Raw genomic sequence first — 20,800 nt, 5'->3', positions numbered from 1 at the left:
TTTATGTATTTATTTATTCGTTCGACTACGTGATTTGCATTTTCAACGAAGAAAGTTTACGATTCTTCGCGGTAAAACGTTTTACTTAATCTACGTTGGAAGTTGTTGGGAGTTGCTTCACTAAGACACGTACTGATTCTGGGTGACGTCTATAAGGACCTATCAGAGTGTTGACACTTGGAAGGTCAATGGGTCACGTTTACGCAATTGAAAGATCTCTTTCCGGAGACGTCGATTCTTTCCTACAATTTATATAGTGCGGAGTGGATACTTAGCTTGGCTGGTAAGATAAACAAAACAAGTGAGCTCATGATATAAAGAAACAATTGACTAATGTAAAACTCTTTCAATTTTAAATACAGCGAAACCCCGTATCGAGGGATTCACACGTCCACAAAAACAAATAAAGATTGCTCGACCTGTGCAAACACGCATACTGATTTTGTAAGCCATTCTTGAACTTCACAGTTGCAAGAAATGTTAAGATGGAAATAAACAAGCAAACCTTTCGGAGGAAAATGAAGGCTTGAAGGTTGGCCGAGATATAGATAAAACGGACATTAAACACGGGATATTACACTCCTTTTTTATAAGGATATTGCTTTTTTTTCCTGGCTGAATGTTCTTGTCTTTCTGCCGATTGTAGGCTGAAAATATTATTGTGAATATTCTTAGAATATAGACATTATAGTGTATGACAGAACAGAGCCATGTTTCAAAATCGCAGCCTCGGGTTTATGCTTAAAATATTCTTAAAATTTCGCAAAGTTCAGCCTCGATATTCTAAAGAGAAAGAGTGTAACCGGCAGGCACCTTGCCATTTCGTTGTTAATACTACAAGCACAAATACGTTCCCTGGGGGTTAAAGATACTATCCCGAAATATACTATCTTCTTATTTCAGTACTGATAATTTTTAAATGGAATAGAATATCAACTTAATGCTGAATTCTCTTGGAAGAGGGGAAAAGATTAGATCAGCTAAAATCTGGCGTTTTATCGGCAAAGTCGACTTTGTGTTCCTTTATTTAATCTAGGAATATTCACAAGAATTTTTTCAGCCTAGAATAAGCAGAAAACTGATAAGAATACTCAGCCTGGGCCTGAAAAACAATATTCTTTTAAAAAAGAGTGTACGTGCTAAGGATGAAAAGAACATACTGTCGCGGAACGTTTTGAAGGCGTGCTAGCGAAAACAACGCTATTGGCCGGGTACAAGTTAACGCATTACATAAAAGTTAACTCGCGGCACCAGGTAAAAGGCCGAAAAACGAAATTTAGATGGGACATATGAAGGAATGATTTTATCGGAAAATGTTAGCTTATAATATAAATGCACATGGTGGTACCTTTTGAAATTCTAAGTTTTTACTGCCCCACCTAAAAAAGTAAAACCACTTACAAGTCCTTTGTTATATGAAAAAGATAAACTCCCTGCCTTTCCTAAAGGTGACTAAAAGATACCGATAATCGCCAATTCAAAACTTTGCCAAAAACACCGCTTTATCGTAAGAAAATATACGAGCAGCAGGAAAACCCCCACCCCGTTAGATGCTGCAGAGCTGCATTGGAATATGACCAATCCAAACGACTTTAGCGGAATTGAACTATTTCTTCGCGAAGAAGTCGCGAAAGGCGAAAAAAAAACATCGTGACATTCCATTCTCAAATGCGTCTCTCAGTGAAGTATCAAGGCAGATTGCACCTGGAACTTCTGATCAACGCGGGTAGTGTAAGTTGCAAATTTAACTTAATCCCTACTAGGCTAACTCGAAGAAAGAAACTTCTCTCCGTTATTTCGAACTCTGATCAATTTTGTTGGGTTTGCCTATTATTTTTTAGGCATTTAGCACCGGTTAATTTGAACACGGTTTTTTCCAACTTTTCGCTCTTTGGAAATATTTCTATCTCCTTTGACCTGAAACGTACTTATCCCTTTTATTTCGAGCTCTAAGGGTAGAATTAAATTTATAAAGCGATGCTACACAATAAAAGGGCACACTAAATAAGATGTACATATGTTAGGAGGCTGGTTATGTACGGATCGGCGAATGCACGTGTGCTTCAGTGCAAAGTTGTGGAAAAATGCTTCAAAGTATTAAATATTTTTCTATTCCGCGGTGTTATAAAGAGTAGTACAAGACACCGTGTAATGCTAATTTTTTTAGTATATACTTAGGATTGATCCATAAAGAGGCAATATCCAGCGCGAATTTAATCTTTAATCTTTAATCTTTAAGACAAATTCCAAATTACATTCTATTGAACAAGTCAATCCAATGAATTTGAGGAAAGCTTAACACAGAATACAAGATTCCTTAATATAAGCCGCCTTAGTTGATCATTGTATGATTGTATACCGAGTTAATTACGCAGGATCCAACATTAAATCATTCGCGGAAAAATGCTAAGGTCAAAATCTTCCTCTCTATCTAAAACTAAAGACATCTAAGAGTAAGCAATAAATAAGCAATACACTTGCTATAGAAGTAAAGAGAAAAAGAAAGGGCATTGTATTCTAAAACCTAGATCCAACACCTATAACATCAGTTGCTGCAGGAAAAAGTGCCTTGCCACACAAAAACATGTCTTTAGTGATAAGTATTTTTTTTATAATAGAAATAGAACTTCAACGTCTAAGATAACAGTCCACTTGTTTGTGTCAGCCTGGCTGGCTGCCAGCCCCTAAGACTACAGGGCATTGCTGGCCAAGGCTGTCCTGCAAAGAAAATGAGCAGTTTTAACTGAGGAATGTGCCTCTCTCTGTGATCCACCCCACCCCCCACCCTCCTTGACGGAAGCCCCCCTGGCTTTTCAAGCACCGCAAAGGCCTCCCTGCCGGCTATCGCCGGCAGGCAGGCGCGAAAGTTTTGCCCCAAATTTGACACGGTTTTCATAAATTCAGACATATATATTATATGTCTCGATTTCTGTTCCCATCATACACTACTGTATATATATATATATATATATATATATATATATATATATATATATATATAACATCCTCAAAGACAATAACATCGAACACTTTATTTCCTGGCACATTCTCTCATCACACTCGCCGTATAACAGCTCAAGCAAAAGATGTAACCTTTGCCTTAAAGAAAAATTCCTTATCATCTGCCAACCCAAGCTATCAACACTTAACAAACGTAATGAACTCGTATCATCTTGCCGCCACAGAAACAAAGCCCTCCTACGAAACAACTAACCCGTTAAATTTCGCGCTGCATATATTATGTAAATTATATTGTATATAAACGGTGGTAAAGATTATTCTTATTAAATCCCCTGATGAGTGGGCAACCACGAAACAGGCTTGTAGGGATGAACTTGTAGTTTATTTGTGTTTTTCCTCCCACATTGTATACTTCGCTCTACTCTGATGTATTGAGCACTGTTCTACGAAAATCAAATTTTACACTTTATATATATATATATATATATATATATATATATAGTAGTGTATGGTGGGAACAGAAATCGAGACAACAAAGAAATGAGTGAAAATGTGTTCAGCCGGGAATTGAACCCGGGTCTCCTGGTTACCGGTCAGATGCCTTACCACTAGGCCACTGAACCAACCCCGCCATTCAGCGGAATTGGAAGGACCTTTAAGTAGCAGGCTCTGGGGAGAATCACACATTTTCTGCAGTTAGCATCGCGTCACTCCGCTCAAGTTGATCAGCGATTCACAGTAAGTTTCCCCCCGAATATGGAATAATTTAATAGGATGAGCAGGGAAAGAATTACAACTAACTGCCTCATTTTTATCTTTGGATCACCAACCTATTCCCTTCGGAAGGCGATTCACAGTGATTTCTGACAAATATTTAATGGTAGTGTATGATGGGAACAGAAATCGATTAAAGTTGACGGCTGACCAGGTACTGGCTTTTTGATCGCAGGCTCAAGTCCGGTTATTACTCTCGGAAAGAAAGAGGGAGTAGGTGCAAAGGCATAATTTTGGTGCAAGTTAACCTCTGGCACGTTGTGGACTTTCCTTCTGATATATTCCATGTACAATTATTGCCCCTTGGAATGTCCTTGATGTACTGCATGCAAAATTTTTACAATCTTTAAAGTTACGCTTAAAGTGGGTATAGTTTGTTAAAATTTAACTGGAAAGAGTAGCAAACCCACACGCTGAACAATTATATGTTCCTAATTGATCATATTTTGAGTTTCTGATCCAAGAAAAACAAATCCTTTTTTTTCTGTATGGTTAATTTTTTGGAATCAGGAGCTACGCTTTTAGGCTTGGCTAAATCTATATATTACCTACACAAAGCAGCAAACAAAAATATGCTCTCCACTATCGAAATCTTCCATTGTATCTCTCCTTGGGATTAAAACTAACCAAAATCCATCGTGTGGTTGAAGAGCTATATTGATTTCAACACACAGAAAAGAACTAATGCTAAGAATTCATTCGAAAAAGATTTCTTCAAACTCATGAATAATGCAGTCTTGGGGAAAACTATGGAGAATGTTCGTAAGCGAGTTGATGTCAGACTTGTCACTGTTGAAAAACAGCACGTCAAATTAGCAAGTAAACCTACAATATGTTTCATCCAAAATTTTCAGCAAAAATCTAGTTGCAGTGCATAAGATCAAAGAAGCACTAACCTTAAATAGACCTGCGTATGTTGGCATGTGTATTTTTCATCTCAGTAAGACTTTGATGTACGACTCTCATTATAATTACATCAAACAAACAGCTGGACTACAGAAGAGAATTTTTAAGCTGTCAGATCGTTGTTAACCTAAGTAAACATTTCAAACTCGCTAAATCCTTACCATTGCCCGGGCTAAATTTTCCCGCGAAAATTCTATTTTTAACGTCACGCTGCATGGAAAAGCAAAGTGGATCCTCAGTTCGATGGTCTTTTTTGCTGTTGTGTAGAACAAACTGCAAGTTAATGGTGAGCGAACCTTTACCCTAAATTTAATTTTGGGACTTCTGCAAACCTCTTGTTTACATCTATTTCTCGTTTTCGAAAGGCGTGACGCGTTACAGATTCAAAGGTAAGACGACTGAACTTCGAAATGGCCATCTTACTTAAAGGTTTCTCCTTGCTTTTGAAAACATTAACTGTTCTTTCGGATCAGAAAAATCGCCTGGCATTGCGGGTGGCGGGTCAGTTTTTCTTCAATTATCAGCGTGCAAACAAGAGGGTCGAGGAAAGACGTCAGAGGTGGTGTCTATAAGCGAATCTTTGCTGACGTCATTGTTTACATTTTTCCTCATTAACTTACGACTTTGCGCATAGAAAGCATCATGCTAGACACGATTTTACCAGAAAAACTTAAAGAGCTTGTGAAACTTAGTACGTGGTGAAAGTTTTGGCTCTTTAGGTGTAATATTCGAGGAGAAATTGGCTCTCAAAAACATCAAAATTTCTGTGTGGCAAAAACGCTGATGAGCTCATACATTCTTTGTAAACGTTTGAGCTTTGAAACCCTCGTCGCACAAAAAGTATTCAATACATCGAGCTCAAATTCCTTGGGACAGTTAATCGTGCTGTGCCCTTTCAATATTCAGTATTAATCTCTTTGTAGCTCCATCAGAAACTGTTCGCTTATGGTAATGAGGCAAATATTGTAAACAAAGATTCTCCTATTTAGCGCAGCCAAATGTAAACAATGAGGAAATACAGGTTACGACAAAACCTCGCTGCTATCCGGCCTACGAAATAATCATAAAGGACAGACGACTGGAATTAACATCTCAATACGTGTAATCGTTGCTAGGTCAGGATTCCCAGCAGAAATCTTTCTTGCCTTCATTGTTGTCGTTTGTATTGTCGAAAGTTTGTACGCCGTCTTGTTCTCCGCTTCATTTCCTTCCCCTATTACCTCGTGCACACAATTGGCGCCGCAGGTTACTAGTACACCGTGTTGTTTTCCGCTCTGAAACGTTTACTTTCAACAAAAGTAATTTAATGTTGCTCTTGTCAATATCACCACAAAACCCCCTCAATGCAACGAAATTACATCCAAATTAGTATTGATAATTTCTTGTTAATTTTACTGCTGTTAAAGACAACTATTTAAAGTTCGTAGAGAACGAGATTGCATGTTTGTGATCCGTGAACGTAAATTGAATTACATTTTGCACGCAACTGAGTTGCTCTGAAGATCAATTGAGATAGTTTTGTGGTGGTTTATGGAAAAAAAAAATCTTGTGGAGGCAAATTAATTTTCATTAACCCGGCCAAAATGTAGTTGTATCCGTGTTAAGAGAAATGGGATGGTAACGAAAGAATATCTACAAAAACAAAATGGTTCAAATAATCTGAATGTCAAAAATAAAACGAAATAATGAAATGGATTGTTGAAAAAGAAACGATATTTGTCCAGACAGTAATGTGTATATCCTTCCTACCCCATTCAAGGAGGGTGCATAGGTGGAACTATGAGGCCGTGAAGAAGTACCATTGCATAGTGGCAACGGAGAATGGACTCACCCCCCCCAACCCCTCCCCCCCCCCCCACCCCACATTTCACCACCACTCACACGCTGTTTCCAAGAAGGTGCAAGAAAAATCTGCTGTTCTAGACGACATTTCAATTTGATTTAATTTTTTAAGAACTCATTAAATAAAGTTGTTTTTATTTTTGACATTTACATATAAACCAGCTGACTGGGTTACGATTTCGTAAAACTGTGACCCTCGAAAACGAAAACTCAGACCCGAAAAAGTCAGACTCTCTGTGCGTCTCGAAAACTCAGACTCGAAAAATATAACAACTTTTTTTCGCAGCGTGTTTACTGCGGATTGCTTCAAGGCATCTTATCTGATCTTATTTGGCGTTCGTCCATATAATGTCATAGGCACAATCTGCAGAGAGAGGGGAAAAAAAAGCCCACGGTTGTAGATTCCTCTGCTCGGATCACGAAAACAATACCCAGCATTCGTATGTTGTTTTGGTTGCTTTATAAGTATAAACCAAATTGATGAAATTTATTTTATACTAAAAAGCCACTTAAATTCCAAGGTTAGTGACAATGGCTTGAGGTGCATTGCGTGACAGTTTCGGGTATTACATACTACGGATCCTTATGTTTCGATTAACTCTGCTAAATTAAGAAGAGTTTTCCGGGTCTGGGTTTTCGAGACACGTTAAGACACCTTTGAATCAGCAAAAAATTATCTCAAGCTTCATAGCAAGTGGTCGTAAGTCAATTCCATGCTCGAGGTAATAAAGGAAGGAAATGAAATGGAAAACAAGACGGTGTACAAACCTGCGACGATACAAACGACAATGATAGCAAGAAAGATTTCCGCGGGCAATCCTGCAGACCTAGCGACAATTTCTCGTATTGAGATGCTTATTCCAGTTGTCTGTCCTTTTTGATTATTTCGTAGGCCTGATAGCAGCGAAGTTTTGTCGTAACCTGTATTTCCTCATTGTTTACATTCGGCTGCGCCAAATAGGCACCACCTCTGACGTCTTTACTCGACCCTCTTGTTTGCACGCTAATAATTGAAGAAAAACTGACCCACCACCCGCAATGCTAGGCGATTTTTCTGATCTGAAAGAGCAGTTAAAGTTTTTAAAAACAAGGAGGAACCTTTAGGCAATATCGACATTTCGAAGTCTTACCTTTAAATCTGTAACACGTCACGCCATCCGAAAACGAGAGATGGGTGTAAACAAGGGGTTTGCAGAAGTCCCAAAATTAAATTTAGTGTAAAGGTTCGCTCACTATTAACTTGCAGTTTGGTCCACACAACCGGAAAAAAGACCATCGAACTGAGGATCCACTCTGCTTTTCCATGCAGCGTGACGTTAAAAATAGAATTTTCGCGGGAAAATTTAGCCTAAACGGTAAGGATTTGGCGAGTTTGAAATGTTTTCTTAGGTTAACAACGATCTCACAGCTTAAAAAATTCTCTTCTGCAGGCAGCTAACTATTTTTTTTGCAGATCTTTCATTAAAAGATGAATAACAATCGCAGAAAGTCGGAATGAGGTGATATTTTTCGCTAAATATTTGGCGGGAAATATTTCTGACTAATGATTTTTTTTGGACTTTGCGAGACCAATTACTCAAATTTGCTTCTAGATACCAATTTTAACTCAACCGGATATTGATAACAGTGCAAGAGACTATCACAAAATTGTTTTTCTGTGGAAATAAACTGCCGCACTTTCGAAAAACGACTCGCTGAAAATGACTAAAATTCGGGTCACGCCAATTAACGATTCGGCGGCGATATTCGGCGCCTTGTAAAAACCGTCGAATTAAAGCGAAAGACTTCAAATATATCTCAGTCAACTAATAAAGGGACAAATATTATCGCACGAAAATAAGAGTTTCTGGAATTTGTACGAAGTATCTTTTAGGCTCACCTAAAGTTGCCCAGAATTTCGGCCATTTTCGACTGCTTGAGAGCCCAAAATCATGATGTTGTGATATCTCGAAGAAAAACGAACGCCTACCTCGGCAAATGTCATGGTTGTTAATCTTTTCGGGTAGATTTTGTACATTGAAAAGATGAAGGTAAACGGCCGACCTCGATCTTTTGGTACTGCCAAGTTTTCTCTGACAATAACAATTAACAGAAGCATGCTAACTCAGTTTGCAATTTATTTCCTAACTGTATACCTGGCCATCCACGTAAAACCTTTGAGTTCTGGCTTTTGATTTGAGACTGATTACACCAACAATGTGGCCTTTCTGTACTACTGGAACTGTTTTTGTCATAATTTGTTTATTATTATTATTATTATTATTATTATTATTATTATTATTATTATTATTGTTGTTGTTGTTATTATTATTATTTATTTATTTATTTATTTATTTTAACATAACTGTGGCATGACTTTCCCTACTCCCACTGCTAACTGTGGAAGAGGACAGACTAGTACAAAGGGTTTCCACCAGCAGCCTTAGGGTTGATTTATATATGCAGTTTCTTTTTGTTTACTACCAAATAAGACCATCTCTAGAAGGTGATATTTGTCTCTTGTGACGGGAATCAGAATGTGTCATTTGGCCGATCCGGAAATTATTCAAGCCATTAGTCGCCCTCAAGCGATGGGAGGTCATGGAAATTCTGCAGGCGAGAGATCTAAATCAAAGTGCTCTGTGAGCAAACTCGTGAATTGTACGAAAGAATTAAAATATTTTCTGGATTATGTTTAGTATTATCTGGTTTAAGGAGTATTGTGGTTGATTTTCATATTTAGAGTACGAGCAGTAGTTCAGTGTTCGCTAATAAGATACCAAGGAAACAAAGTAACATTTGGATAAGAAGGCATTACAACTGAAACGATCATGCTATTACATTTGACAAGGATGGACGAGGTCATGTGTTTTAAACATTTATCATTTTTGTTTCTGGTTCACCAAGAAATAGTTGGCAGTAAATGTGGTTGAAAAGTGAACATTGGAAATATTGAAAAAACAAGGCAATACTGTCTTAATGAAAACATTAATCATTCTCCCTTTAGCAAATGAGATAAACAGAAGCGAGTTTTGAGTTTTGTTGTAAAATGGCATTTTCAGGTTCTGCTTAAAAGGACGTACATGTACAAGGACACGTTCATGACATTTTCGATGGAAGTTTCCGATGTAAAAATTCCGTGAAATGCAAAGTCTATGCGATATTTTCATTTCAAGTTGCAACAAGGCGACGAGGAAACATGGTTTATTTTCCTTTGTCGAGGGAACTTAGAGAAAATTAAGCAAAAAGAGAGGAACAGACTTCCAGCTCATGTAACCAATGTAGGTATGCCGATGGTGAAGTATCCACAGCGAAGAATATCTAATTCCATTGCAGCCTTAAGTTTCACTGGCTTTAAAAACAATGAAAATTATTGGACGAAATACTAGCCTGCGAGAGCATCCGGTTTTTTTGGCTCTTGTTTTTTTTTTTTTTTTTTTTTTGGCATGAAACAAGAGCAGAAAAAAAAAAGTGCCTTTGCACGCTAAAGAAAAACACACGCGACTCGATTGAGCCACGTGTTTATGAGCTAGGCGCAATTCAACCGGAAGTCCGATATTTTCGGACTTCAAACCGGATCTCTCCAGGATCGCTCGTTTCCCGACCGCTGGCCAAGGGGAACGAAGACTCTTGGTACAAGCCTGCTAGCATTCCAGTGGAAACCACTGGAATGTCATCGACGGCCCTTTGAACTGCCTGGGATACGGCAGAAGCAATTGACCTTGAAAGTTCATCCGACATGTTTGTGTTTTCCCGCGCAATAGATGATCATGTGACTTGTCACATGTACTCGCTCGCGCGGATTATGTATTAAGTTAAATCATACTTATTAAGTTAAATCATAATTTCACTGATATCAAATGTGAAAGTTTAATTTAAATCATGAAGTCGTGATTTCAAATCATAGACGCATGGTATGAAACCAGGATTTATTATATCAAACCATGAACACATGATTTGAAATCAGAATTTATTATATCAAATCATAGACGCATGATATGAAACCAGGATTTATTATATCAAACCATGAACACATGATTTGAAATCAGGATTTATTATATCAAATCATAAACCCATGATTTAAAATAGTAATTTATTATGTCAAATCATAAATACATGATTTCATATCACGAAACTTTATTTAGTAAATAACGAAAACAAATGATAAAATTAAGCTAAATCATTTTTTTACAAACGGCGCCCCATAGAATATCGTCTTCCAACACGAAGTTTTTGGCCCATAGACGTGCAAAGAAGGAAGAATGGGACACAGCTGAAAGTTCTACCGTTTTAGGTTTTTCTCTTTCGTCGCGTAAGTGGCAGAAATACGTTCTTTTTTACTTTTTTGCCGTCCTCAGCAGGCAGAGGCGGTGATATCGAAAAACCGAAACGGTGAAACTCGAGATTTGCCTTCTAGTTTCCTCGATAAAGAAGGTCTAGAGGCCTAGACTGATTGCTCTTGAAGTTATTTCAACTTTTTCCGCGCGCGCCCAAGATATTGTAGTGGAATAAATATCGAATGCACTAAGCGCACGGAGACAACTTGGGAGATGTTAAATTCGAGGCTACTAGAGGTGAGTTCACGCTCCATTCTTTCAGGTAAATGCAAATAGTTACCCCGTGCTAGTATTGGTTAGTAAGCCACAAAAACTGTTTGGTATTCCAGTAATGGTTTTTTTTCCAACATAATAGGCACTTTCATTTTTAATGATCTGAATAAAGGTGGTCTTGTTTAGACATCCCGCTGTTGATAATATTTTCATGATATTTTGGGAGAGAATAAAATTATTCAGTCTGTTGTGCGTTTTATCAGTTACATCAGGTTTTATTAAACACCGCTCTGCTTTATATCCCACTATATTAAGTTACTTTCGATTCCTTTCAACCTTGTTTTTTCTCTCATGCAACATGGTACCTCATGTACATTAGTACACTGCTTTATGTTATTTTATCTTATACAAGCTACACTCTTGTGTAATTTTAAGCAAACTTTTCGTTACAAATTACCAATACTGACCTTTTTACTGTGAAAATTATGCGGCTTACTTATCATGCTAGTTTTAAACAACTGCCCCATATGAATGATAATGAAAAACAATTATGTATGTTCAAATTCATTGTAAACTGCCGACTGTACAACTTTACAGCAATCATGCATTATAATCACTCAGAAGTATTTTTATATTCACATTCACTGTAAACTGCTGACTGTACAACTCTACAGTAATCATGTATTACATTATAGTCACTCAGAAGTATTTTGATATTTATGATCACTATTATTTACACTGCAACAATTTGTATTTTACAAATGGCTAAGACTCCTCACAAACTAATTACTTTATTTGAATCTCAGATAGAACATAGTTGAAGCACATTTATTTAGTATGAAATTGTTACAATTGAAAATAATCTTTTTACGGAAATGCATTTTTAGAAAGAGCCACCCCATATTTGACTTTCATTCTTCTTGCATAGGTAACTGGGTGGTATGCATGTCCAAAGTGGATGGAAGATCAATGTTCAAAGACTGTACAATGTTTGGCAGGTTTTGTACGGAGAACTGGCATTCCCTTGGTAAGTCATGTATTGAAAGTTCCTGTCCATAACCCCATACCTCAGTAGCTGCAAGTTGCATAAGAGATGGCACCTTTCCAGCTGTTCTGAATTCTCTAATGGCAGTTGGCCACTGACCTCTGGTTTTCCAATTGTGATTTGCCTTTGGTGGAAGCTTTCCACTGCAGTTCAAGTTTGCGGCCTTCAGCTTTGAGGGACTGGATCATGCTTGATGTGTTGCTATTTAGTTTCCTTGCTTCCCAAGCTTTGGGATATACATCTTTTGCTGTCAGTAGCCCATGGTTTTCACATTTTCGGATCGTATTTAACTTCTTTCTTGCCTCTTGCAAAAGGTCTGAGGTCAGCATGTTTGCATATGCCTTCATTCTCTCTTCATGTACTTCTCTTGCTGCTTCAGTAGTGCGGTTGTTTTTTTTTTTCCACTGTGAAGTATGTTTTCAACAAATGTTATCGAGGCTTGTTTTGACAGCTCTGACATGTTGTTTTGAAGATAAAGTTGTGAAAGGTTAAACTGCCTTTCAGCAATTACTTTGTTCACAGGAATACTGAAAATGTGTTTGGCATAGAACTCAAAAAGGTGGGGGTTAGCTTCTTTGCTGATGAGACTACTCTGTGGTGATGTTGCAACTCTTTTGATATCATTCAGTAGTTTTGGTTCCTTCAAGTTCCAGATTTCTGCCCATTTAACTAAACCAGCTCTGTCCTTACAAACCAATGTGTGAAGGTTTTGTCCGTGGACATAGAAATTTTGCACTGACCTGCTTTCTTTTTCTCTTTCAGTTGGTAGCATGACAGGAATTTAAAGAGCCTTCAAAACAGAATACCAGAAAGCACTTTGGTATCTTGGATCAGCTCCAATTCCAAATAACTTGGGTAAGGACAACCACTCTGATCCATGGTCTTTAACAACTTTAAGTGCTTCTTGCAACATTGGCCTCTGCACTTCCTGACGAAAGTGGTTGATGGCTACAGGATCCTTCAGTGACATCTTCACCTGCTGCTCAGTTAAAGGAAAATATGCTGATGGAGACATCAACATTTTACTTAATGTTTCATGATGTTTAAGGACAGTTGCAGGCCATAATCGTGGCGGGTATCCACTGGAGAAGCCAAGTTCTTGATCTGTTGCTTGTGATGCGTTGAGAGATGGAATAAGAAACTTGTCAAGAAACTCCTACAAAAACTTAATTTCCACTTGAATCAATCATTGGACAGGAGCTCAACTTGATAACATTTTGCCACGCTGTGTAGTGGCTGTCTGACTTTGGCATTCTTTCCAGGACACTCTCTCCAAGTTTTAGACAGGCTTTACCATATTTCAAGTGCCATTGAAGTGTCTCATAGTAGTATGTCCACCTCGTGTCAATAAAGGACTGGGGAAGGGGTGGCTCTTTATTTAAGATTCCTAGTGATACATACATTGATTTGTACTGACTTGGGCGTTCATGATGAAGCCAAGATACCTTATAAAGTAGTTGCAATACATGGTTGTTATTCATGTCACCCTTGGCCCCAAACCCAGCTTGGCACATCCTTCTTAACATAATGTTCAGGACGTGGGGGTAACATCCAACTAAGAACATGTCCTTTTCAAAAACCCTTGAATTATTTGCTATTAAACCATTAGCCTTCCCCTTCTGGGTTGAGGCATTATCCCCAACCAACCCTGAAACACTAGTTATGCCATATTCATCATGAACAACATGATATTCTACATCAGACGGGTGTTTTCCTGACCCACTCGCTGCCAAACTGTTACCAAGGACATATGCCCTGGGTTTATTGATCTCTGGGCACCAGGTGTGGACACCTACAATGTGCCACTCTTCGCCACCTTTGTTGGAGTCATCACTCCATACGTGGAAATCACATTGGCTACTTGCAAATCTTTTGCGTAATATCAGTTTATCGGCCTCCCCTAATAGGATATTCCAGTCTGCCAATGTGGATGGCCAGACAACAACATTTGTTGGGGGACTACAGTTGAATAAAATACTGAAAATTAGATGTAATGCAATGGGTGTCTTTTTTGGCTAGAAAGCAAACATGCATGTTCTAAATATCTCATGCAGGCCATAAACATGACTGTTCTATGATTTGTTCCATTTTTGCCCTGAGAAAATGTATCTACAAGGGAATACCTAGGTTTCTTTACATTTTCATCATTTTCCTTTAATTGTCTTTTCAGCTTTGTGGAAGCAGATTTTGTCCCTCGTAGTTTGTTACCGACTTGTTTCGTTTTCAATTTAGTGGACTTCAAAGTTCTTTTAGGCTTCTTTGCTTCACTTTTTAACTTCAAGACATCTTTCCTTAGGTCATTGTTAATTCTTCTCAAAAATACTGTAAATATGAAAATGTCATTATTAAAAACTGTTCCTTACTATGAAAAATAGGGCCTTATTACAAGTTTTATGAGTGTACAAACTTGTATATGATTGCCGTGAACTCTTTTTCGTCCCATCTGCTCAACATTTAATTTGTTGCAATTTTAAAATAATTTGCTTGAGTGAGCTTGAATGTAAACATTAGCGAGTTGAGCCCGCGTATCCCTAACAACAGCAGTTTCCCAAAAAAGTACTCTGCGCATGTCTCAAAAAATTGGGCATCAGGGGTCCAAGGGGGAGGATACCGTTCCGTGAGGCCTAAATTTAAGAACTTGAGTCAGGGTGTCGACTTCAACATAGTCATCCCTATCTGCAAGAGTCTCAAATAATATATAGATTTAGCCAAGCCTAAAAGCGGAGCTCGTCAGTTATTTTTTGGAATGTTGTTACTAATGAAAACAATCCAACATGTACATGTACGTGAGGTAAACTGCGAGCGATGTTATAGCGGAGCTCCGGCGGCCCGAAGGGCCGCCAAGCGGAGCCCCATACTCATATAGGAAAGAAAAGGAAACCCATGAATTGATTTTCCCATGGTTATCCTGGCTATTGGTATTGCTCGTGGGCGCGTACGCACGACGACGACGACGACGACGACGGGGTCGCGCAACATGGCGGCCATACTCCAAATGATCCGTTGACTGAGACATGCAGCCCTTATTTACCGTGTACTTCTTTTTATATTGGACGTCCATGTTATGATCAATTGATGCCTGTCAAAACAAGGCATCCGCTGACCAGTATCACGAGACCATATCGCGGGCTCAAGTTTAAAGCTCATCGAGGTCGCGTGTTTTTTTTTTAAGTTGACCGCTGATCAAGTGTTAGTTTTCGATTGGATCGCGGGCTCATCTGAGGTTAAGTTGTTGAAAACAGGGCAGGATTGTTCGGAAGCCGCTTAACGCTAACTCAGGATTAAAAGTTAACCGAATTATAACTTTTTCCTCTATACAAATGTTTTTTGCTGCTTTCTTTTGTGTGTATAGTGATTATTAAAACTCAAAACAGAAGGCCACACAATATACAGAAAACCTCAACGCAAAGTTACAAAAATCAAATCGAAATTTTACCTTTTCCTAGGTTATTTGGCTCTGAACAACCCGGCTCAGGAGCTACGCTTTTAGGCTGGCCTAAATCTATATATTAGTTTCAGCCCGAAATAGGATTACATCAGCAGATTGAGGTGTAAGATGGTGTGATGATGAAAATACAGCCATAATTTCAAGGATTTGAGGGAAGCCACCAAAAATGTTGATCACACAACAGAACTGTCTTCTGTGCTTTTTTGTGGCATTTCTTGTTCTTTCTTATTGAGAAAGACAAGACATTGTTATTAATCACTATATTCTTTCTAAGTTAACATGGGGACTCCCACACAAAAGAAGTTTACAATTTTTTTTGTTGTGGGGTATGACTGAAATGCAGTGGTTACAAAATACGCAGTCCCCAAATCTCTACCAAATGAAATCTCACAAAAATACCAAAATAGTATACACATGTAAAAAGTTTAAAAGGTTTGTTTTCTAACTTGATCCCCAAAGATAGTTAGCCATCTTCATTTTTGTATGAAGTCTCCTCCTGCTGAAAGGGTTTGCACCATATCTCAAAGTATAAGTATCAGCAAAATCACTCTGGCATGAACGATAAATATGATATTTTGTTGCTGATTTGCATAGGCTTCGGATAATAATTTTATTATCCAATTCCAAAGTGATTTGTTCTTTTTCTCGACTGAGATCATGGACTACAGGAGCTGTTATTGGGTACCATTAATTAATTTTGCTATGATTAAATTATACCAAGAATTATAAGTAAGCTATGAGTAAGTTATATTATGTACGTGTACTTTGTCTGCACTACACAACCAAACGCACTCAAAGATTATGAGATATAGGTGCATATCCAAGATATGTTTTGATTGACACATCAATTAAAGATAATTTACAGCAAAATGGATAAACAATACATTAATATCCTACATGCACCAAAGCTGGACGTGGGGTTATAAGGCAATCATTTAAACAACAGATTGAAATAATTTATAAATTAGATAACACTATTTGTACAACACTAGGGAACAAATGAACCTTATTGGCCATTGCGAATGGCAAGGCTGTCGGTAGAATGTCACAAATTTCTCAACTCTTTCTTACTACAAAAAATACTAATCCTGCAACTTTGCTTAAAACCCAGTTCTCCATTTCGTGTTGGCAAAATATTAATTCATGCCATGTCCAATGCAGGTTATCACAAAATTGATTTAAGAACAACATAAACCAAGGACAATAAATATCATTTTTAAGCCAAAAAAGCAATTATTTAACTAAACCATGACGTGATGAGTAAATAATCTCTAAGAAAAAGTGATTAATTTAACAGACTCTTTAAATAATTAGTTAGTACATGTATCATAGGTGTTTCTTAATAATGTAATACAGTGTATCTGTCACAATGTTGCAGCTATGATATTAAGTTACGCACAGTATGGGTTGCAGAACTCAACTTCCAAGTCAGTTTGTTCAATGAACTTAGTGCAGAAATTATTATGGCATCAAGTTGCCTGTAAATATAGAGAAACCAAACTAAGCATTGCAATCTTAAGTAATAAATATCGAACTCTTTTACATGTATGTACAATGTATGTTCCATTAATATTGGGAATCTCTCAGAAGCTGCATCTATGATGATTTAATTTGCTCCCAGTGCATTTTTTTATGGAACTTTTCACACATTAATATCTCTGTCATAACAGTGGTCTCTGTGTTCTACAACAATTAGTACACAAGAACAATACACTCAGTAAGATATTTTTTTACAATAAAAATCAATCCCTATATGCAATCATAAGGACCTTGAATTTACATTTCTTTAGAAATATCTCAAATGGCCATGGTTGCTTTGAAAATCTTTGATGTTTTAATCCAGGCTGCCTATGTGTATACTGTTCGTATATCGACTGACAGGAACAGGGATGTAATCATAGTGTATGTAGCCACTGAACATACCAAGACATATCAATTATAATTTATAAATAAATAAATATAAATAAATAAATAAATAAATAAATATACATTTATATAGCGCCATTTTCCACTAATTGTCCATGGCGCTTTACAATACTTTAAAATTAAAATCCTAATTCTTTAAAAACCTAAAATCCTAAAAGTTAAAATCCTAAGAATTAAATACGCTATATAATACAATTAGGCTACAAATAAAATGTAAAAACTACAAATCAAATGCACGCTTAAAAAGATAAGTCTTAAGATTAGCCTTAAAAACTGCCTCTGATGATGAAAGTCTGATCTGGAGGGGTAGTTTATTCCAGAGCCTTGGTGCCGCCACGGAAAAAGCCCTTTCACCATACGTTTTAAGATTTGCTCTAGGCTCATCAAGCAACCTGTTGTTTGAAGATCGTAGTGTCCGACCAGAAATGTTAAATCGCAGTAGGTCTCTAATGTAATCAGGGGCCAGTCCATTCAGAGCTTTGTAAGTTAACAACAATATTTTGAAAATAATCCTAAAATGAACTGGCAACCAATGTTAGCTCCTTAGTATTGGTGTGATGTGTTCCTGCCTTCTAGTCAAGGTAACAAGGCGAGCTGCTGAGTTCTGTACAAGCTGAAGTCTATTAATCAGATACTTTGGGAGACCGTACAGTAGGGCGTTACAATAGTCCAAACGCGATGTTATGTAAGCGTGAACAATGGTCTCAGTAGTACTCTGGGATAGGTATCGCCTAATTTTAGCTATACTACGAATGCGGAAAAATGCGCTCTTGCAGGTTATTTTAACGTGTTCTTTGAAATCCAAACATTGATCGAATGCAACTCCTAAATTCCTGGCCTGTTTACTAGACTTGATTACTTCATCACCAACTCGTATATAGTCGAGGGGTGGTCGTGGACGATATTTAGAACTAATAACCAAAAGTTCAGTCTTATCCCGATTTAACTTAAGTTTGTTGCGCAGCATCCAGTCCCCAATGTCCTTAACACATAATTCTACTGCCATCTTTGAGCTTGATAGATGATTAGGGCAATTGGACGTAAACGACAAGTACAACTGTGTGTCATCTGCATAGAGATGAAACGGTATGCTATGCTTTCTGGCTATGTCACCCAGAGGACTTGTATAAAGGGAATACAACAAGGGTCCAAGTACAGAACCCTGTGGTACCCCGTAGGGTAAATTCTTCTTTGACGATTCAATTCCATTGACAGAAACAAACTGTTCGCGTGAGTGAAGATACGAATGAAACCAATTAAGAGCAGTGTTCCTAATACCAAAGCGATTCTGTAGTCTAGATAACAAAATCGAATGATCGACAGTATCAAACGCAGCCGATAAATCGAGCAATAGTAATATAACCGATCTGTTATTGTCAATAGCCTTCAAAATATCATTTTGAACTCTCACAAGCGCAGTCTCTGTACTGTGATGAGATTTATATGCCGACTGAAATTCTTCTAATAAGCCTTCATTATCATTAAGGTGGTCCATTAATTGTGCTGCAACTGCTTTCTCCGTAACTTTGGATAGAAAATATAAATTCGAGACAGGACGAAAGTTCGAAAATAGTTCATGATCAGCTCCACTCTTTTTCAACAACGGCTTCAACATGGCAACCTTGAATCTATCAGGTACTTGGCCACTTGTAAGAGACAAGTTAACTATACGAGTGATCATTGGAAGCAGATAATGACGGCACCCTTTGAACACTGAGGATGGAATTGGATCAAGTGTACAGGACTTTGAACACAGGTGATTCACAAAACCAGATACGACCTCCTCAGTGACCAGTTTAAATTCACTTAGCAGCTGACCAGCTAGACAGCTTTCAGACTCAGCATTGCATGAAGTAACTTGACCGTCACTCAGAGTTCCATCAACTTTGTCAAGATCATTGCGGATTTTAACAATTTTGTCACTAAAATATTCAACGAATGATTCGGACAGAGAACAGTTATTAGGCCCAGATGGATAACGCTGGACTGGATTGGAGTGCAGAAGCTTCTCTATTGTCTTAAAAAGAAGTCCAGAGTTCCCTGAGTTTTCCTGGATCACTGATGAATAAAATGTGTGCTTCGCGGAGGCAATCATGGCATTAACAACACTGTTCTGAAACACATACCGTTCTCTATCTGCAGGTAATCTTGTACGTCGCCAGTTACGTTCGAGCTTCCTCCTTATGTTCTTTTGAACACTAATGTCAGTTGAATACCAAGGCGCACAAGGACGAAGAACTACCTCACGGGTCCTTTCGGGGGCATAAACATCAAGGGTGAACTTCAAGACCCGATGATAGGAATCAACTAACGAATCCAAATCACGCTGTGATTCGTCAAACAAGGACGAATTCATGATAGTGTCATTGAATTCAGCATAATCAATCGAACGCAGCTTCCGGTGGCGAATAGTTCTTGTTGGAAATTGTGGTTTGTGCAATAATAAATGCATAAAAATGGCGTAATGATCAGAAATCAAAGGGTCATGAACCATAACATTGTCTATAAGTTTACACTGATTTCTAGTAATGATTAAATGATTAAAGATGCTATTAGGTCACAAAAATGCAATGCGTTGACATCACGCGAAGAATCCACATGTAGATTAAAATCACCGACAATTAAAAGCTCGCCTGATGCTGTGGCCAATTCCTCAAGCAGGAGAGAAAATTCATGATAAAATGTTGACAAAGGCACAGATGACGGTGGGCGGTAAATAATTATCATCCTGATCATCTTTGAGCTCTTGAAACGAACATCCAAGAATTCGAACGACTGGAAGGAAGTGTTCCACTCACTATTTTTGCATTTAACCGCCAGATGACATTCCTTTCATTGATATTCAGTGTTCGTCATTGTTAGTTGTTTACTGAGTGTCTACAGTAGTGAATCAAATGCTAGGGGGATTGTACCAAAACATTCACAGTGGCAGGCTCTGCCCTGAGATGCAAAGCAAACATATATAACTGTTGTGAACTTAGCGACTTGCTTTCGAGAGCACATGCAATTTGCTTTAAACAAGAAACTGGAATATTGCAGTACAACAATGTGCACAATCCCAATCAAAGGGCCATCCAGGCTGAAAATCAGACTTTGTCAGGATAAATACTGATGTTCTTGTTGACTTAATCTGAATGTGCAGTTCCAGAAGATATTCACACCCAACACCCATCCATGGCCAGTCATTAGACATTCCAAAGTAACAGGAGGAGGGAGCCCTTAGAGAAAAAACCCTCTATATGTGGGGTATGAATCTTTTCTTGAAAAAAACAATGTCTGAGAAATCATTAATTACAAGATAATGTTTAAGAAATATCTTACCTGATAATTCCAACTTTCAGAACATTTTGTAATCTAGACTGTCTGGCT

General features: G+C 37.9%; 1 pseudogene; it reads right to left on the bottom strand.

Moving 5' to 3' along the window:
* Nucleotides 1-12,134: 12,134 nt before the first annotated feature.
* LOC149095825 (uncharacterized) lies at nt 12,135-19,787 on the bottom strand (annotated as a pseudogene).
* Nucleotides 19,788-20,800: the final 1,013 nt, after the last annotated feature.

Source organism: Orbicella faveolata, unplaced genomic scaffold (assembly GCF_042242905.1).
Source record: "Orbicella faveolata isolate gen_17 unplaced genomic scaffold, um_ofav_v1 contig_48, whole genome shotgun sequence".
NCBI classification, from domain to species: domain Eukaryota; kingdom Metazoa; phylum Cnidaria; class Anthozoa; order Scleractinia; family Merulinidae; genus Orbicella; species Orbicella faveolata.
Note: the sequence above shows the minus strand (reverse complement) of the source record. Positions and strands in the feature narration are given on the sequence as shown.